General features: G+C 36.8%; 1 long non-coding RNA gene across 1 annotated transcript; it reads left to right on the forward strand.

The window, feature by feature from the left end:
• Nucleotides 1-914: 914 nt before the first annotated feature.
• Nucleotides 915-3,296, forward strand: LOC128248519 (uncharacterized). The gene is made up of 3 exons (XR_008264687.1): nucleotides 915-1,013; nucleotides 1,867-1,911; nucleotides 2,851-3,296. It is a non-coding gene; the product is annotated as an uncharacterized LOC128248519 (long non-coding RNA).
• The last annotated feature ends 1,448 nt before the right edge of the window (nucleotides 3,297-4,744 follow it).

A 4,744-nucleotide genomic window follows, 5' to 3' on the forward strand; every position in this document is an offset into this window, starting at 1 on the left:
TGTATGTTGAGGCTTACTGTCATTATTTGAATAGAATAAGACCTAGTGCTTTGATTTGGCCGGAAGATTATAATCTGTTAAGATGGCGCTGCACATGCACACACATATGCATACGTATTTTGGCTCAAAAGGTCCAGATAATCCTGGCTGGTAGCACAAAACATGACGAAACAACAGTGTGCCAAATTGCCTTGCGAGAATGAACCAAATACGTTATGACCACACTGTCGTCGTAAAAGGGAGAAATTGTTTGACTTTGATGTACGCAATTGCAGCTAGCATACTTTAAGTTCCGGTCTGCCGGAATGTTTGTTGTTGGCACTCTGTCGCTTACGACGTCGAGGGTTCCAGTTGATCCGATCAACGGAACAGCCAGCTCGTGAAATTAACGTGCAAGTGGCTGAGCACTCCACAGACACGTGTACCCTTAACGTAGTTCTCGGAGATATTCAGCGTGACACAGTGTGACAAGGCTGACCCTTTGTATTACAGGCACAACAGAAAGAGAAAGTAAGAAAGTTGTAATGGAAGAGTACAGCAGAGTTCGCCACCATCCCCTGCTGGAGCCTCGTGGAGCTTTATAGGTGTTTTCGCTCAATAAACACTCACAACGCCCGGTCTGAGAATCGAAACCGCGATCCTAACCACTGGGCCATTGCGCCTCCACCTGCCAGAATGTATTGAGAATAAAAACGCAAATCAAAATTTCGTGTGTGTGTGTGTGTGTGCAATACACGTATATACACAAACATGTTTATGCTTCCACTTTCATCTTTGTTCAGAAATTTGAAAGTATCACAATAAAATACGCATAAATGAAATCAAAATGTTATTTAAAGAAATAAAATAAAAAATTTTCGGATGCGTTGAATTCGAGCACTCCATGGCCCAGTTTTCTTAACCAATCCTCAAGCTTTGTTTGAGAGCAACCATATGCACCAGCGAGCATTTTTGAAGAGCATTTGCTGTTGACAAACATCACTATCATGAGCGTATTCTATTTCAAGTTCGATGTAAAATCTTAATTTTAATTTTACTAGTATTTTACTATCCTTTGCATGTTGTTTATATCCTAAACCTGATTGGTTTTTAGCCATTCTAACTCATACGAAACATTCATGGTATCGGAGATATATAATTTTATCTATTAAATGTTTCATTTATTTTTTTACTTAGTTATTTTCCTGAAAAAAAATTTCCTTGCCGTTTGGAATAAATTACTCCTCATTTACTTTCGTTGTTTCTGTCTATATTTTTGTGATATTTTTATTTCTTCACTAAGTGTAATTGTTATAGCTTCTTCATTGCACTACATAGTTGTAGTATTACAATTTGGTTGTTGATGCTTTCCAAACTGGGTTTGTTTTAGTGCACCACCAACCAAAATTGCTGTTGCTTTCCATTACTTTTTTATTTGTTTGGTTATATTTCTGGGGTTTTTTCCAGGCACTCATCCCCAAGGTGTCCTTTACTTAGTCAAATGTAACAACTAGACATTCTTCACTGCATCATCAATCATACCCCCCCCTGTCTCTCTTTTGTTCAGTACATTTTCTGTATAGCTACCTGAGGAAGGGTTGATTTGAACATGCAAGTTTATTCTGGCATCTTCTGATCACAGGCAGCATTTGCATACCTTACTTTGACCATTCTCTCATACTACGATGAAAATTTACTACTAACTATGGACCTACGCCGTGTCAAATATCTCCTATTATTACTATTGTGTTTCTTAAATCCATGTACAGAGACACGGAGTTAAAATCAGAAATATGTCTGACAATTTCAGTTAGTGTTTTGGCTACGTCCTTAGTTTTATAAGTATAGCAGATTGTACCACAGTTTACCTTTTTATTTTCATTTCAGATAACTTCCCCAGATATGTCCTAGAAGGATTGCCATATTACTTACGTGAGAGAACTTTTAGTCCATTTCCGAATATATAAATTTAATCCATTTCCGTATATATATTGTTTTCCAAAATGATCGGCTTGAAGAATTGTTAAGATACTTGGATATTTTCCTACTCTTCTTAACATGTAACCAATGGTAGCCTTAATTCACAGATAAAGAAATTATTTATCCACCAATACGGTGTTGAGCATTCAGACATTCTACAGTTATACATGCACGGACGCATTCCCACACACGTACCAGAGTAAGTGCATAAATGCGAATACAATGTGGATAAAGTATGCTTTTTAGAAAACAGCTGCAAAGACATCACAAAAACTGTTACTCAGAGTTTCACGTTCCCGTTCATCGAACAGTTTTCGGATAATTTTTCTCTTTACCTTCTCATGTATTAAGTTCTGTAGCAAAGAAATGCTGTTAGGCTTTCCTCTCGCCTACATCTTTCTTGTAACTGTGATAGATCTAAAAATTCCATATGTTCATTTTGTATTGAAGGAAGGTAAACCTTAATACAAGCTTCTGTATAAACTGACCAAAGTATTTGGAATCGTATAAAAGCCTCTAGTACTATTGTTATGTAAGAATCCTACTGTAGCTGTCTTTGAAATGACTTATTTGAGTATTTGGTACATTTTCCTCCATTAACATTTATTGTTCACTATATCGTTAATTTTCTTCTTCCTCTTGTACATTTACTTCTGTGGTTTGGTTTTGTACTTTTTTTATAGCCAATGTAGTATTTAGTTGTATTGCCTGTTTATGTGTAGGAACTTACGCGTGAATAAATAGTGTACGTAAATAAAATTGCAAAAGTTTGAACAAAACTCCTTTCTAGTTATCTACTCTTGGATTTCAAGAACAGGCCTTCATTTCGCAATTAGAATGTTTCTGTCCTTTCTTTTTTTAAAGTATTATTAATTTATTCCTTTGTTTCAGTGATTTGACTGCAGCCTTGCTGGAGCACCGTCTTTTGTCGAATAAATTGACCCCAGGACTTATTCTTTGTAAGCCTAGTACTTGTGCAATCAGTCTCTTTTGCCGAACGGCAAAGTTACGGGGATGTAAACACATCGGCATTGGTTGTCAAGTGAGAGTGGGGAGACAGACACAGACACACAAACATACACATACACACACACATATATATACAACTAGCCTCTTTCACTTTTCGTCTACCAAATCTACTCACAAGGCTTTGGTTGGCCCGAGACTATAGTAGAAGACACTTTCCTCAATGTGCCATGCAACGAGACTGAACCCAGAACTATGTGGTTGGTAAGCAAGCTACTTACCACACAACCACTCCAAAAGCAAAGAAAAACAAAATTTATTAATGCTTAAATAAACTGTGTTTCAAAAGTAGAAAGGAAACGTTTTCAAACTCCAAGAGTCGAATATCATTATAATTCTTTTTAACTTTGGGCACAGGATCAACAATTTTGAGGAGAGAGGTAAGTCAATTACATCAATCCCAGTGTTTACCTTGTACTTATTTAATCGACCCTAAAAAAATGAAAGATAAGGTGGGCCTTGGTGGGATTTGAACGTAGAGTGTAGAGTGTTGGGGAGAAATGCCGCTAAATATTTTGTCCAATATGCTTATGATCCTGCCAGCACTCCAGCCCTAATGCAGTACCAATTCTTATCCAAAGACCTTTTGAGCAAGATGGGCTACTTGACCTGAAGAAAATTCTAACTGGGCCTTACCTGCAAAGTCGTGTACTGTTTATCTTGATATGAGATCCCCATGTCGTGCAGATATGGTTGTGATATATGTGTCTGGTGTACCCTTATCAGACCGGTAGTCATGATGAGTATATTGGGTTTCGTATATTCTACCCCAGTGTCACTTTGATGGCATGCACTGCACTCTTACTCAGTAATAATAATAATAATAATAATAATAATACCCTTATCAGATGGGTAGTCATGATGGGTATGCTGAGCTACGTGTATTTTACCCCAGTGTCACTTTGATGGCATGCACTTTCTCTCACTCAGTAATAATAGTAGTAATTATAAAATTATTATAACCTTAATGGGATTCAGCTGCAAAGGAGCTTTGCATTCTTCAACAGTTATAATGGCTTGTGTACTGCCCGCCTCCTGAACATATGTCATTTTTAGCTATGTGGGCTCACATCATCTGCCCATACTGTACCAAAAAGAACCAACTAAGGAGTCAACATCTCTAATAATATGCTTTACTCTAACCAACATGTTGCACTGTCTGATGTATTGGGGCACCTGTATGATCATCACCAATCAATAAAGCAGACATAGTTCTATACATCCCTTAGCGCTCTCCTTGGTTTTTTAAATAATTTCTCTGGGGCAGGGGTAGGCAGACGGCAATTAAAATATTACTTCCATTAGTTGCAAAACAAAACTGTTCACTTTCCTCCTTGCCTTATGATGGAAAAATTTCTCATGTCAATACATACTTTCAAAGTGATTCAAATCTCATGTTAATTTATGCAGCAGTGGAGCAAAATCTAATAATTCACTTTGAGTAATTATACATGCAAAAGAATTGCTGATATTAAAGCTTTTGTCACAATAATTCTCTTGTAAGATTTGTCTTTATGTTTTGTCCAGTAACACAGTGCTCGAATTTCACAGTGTAATTTAATTTGTTTATGATTTGTCTATTTGTATACTTGTTATTTTCAATGATTCTCAGATAAATGGGTTTAATTTCTAACATTTTTACAATGCTCCTCAGTGGAAGGTATTATTTGATTACATTGACCCCCCCCCCCGTGCACAGCAGGTACAATACTATACTAACCTTTCGTCAAATTTGAATTCGATGCATAAATATCACAAG

Source organism: Octopus bimaculoides, chromosome 8, assembly GCF_001194135.2.
Source record: "Octopus bimaculoides isolate UCB-OBI-ISO-001 chromosome 8, ASM119413v2, whole genome shotgun sequence".
In the NCBI taxonomy this organism is placed as follows: Eukaryota; Metazoa; Mollusca; class Cephalopoda; order Octopoda; family Octopodidae; genus Octopus; species Octopus bimaculoides.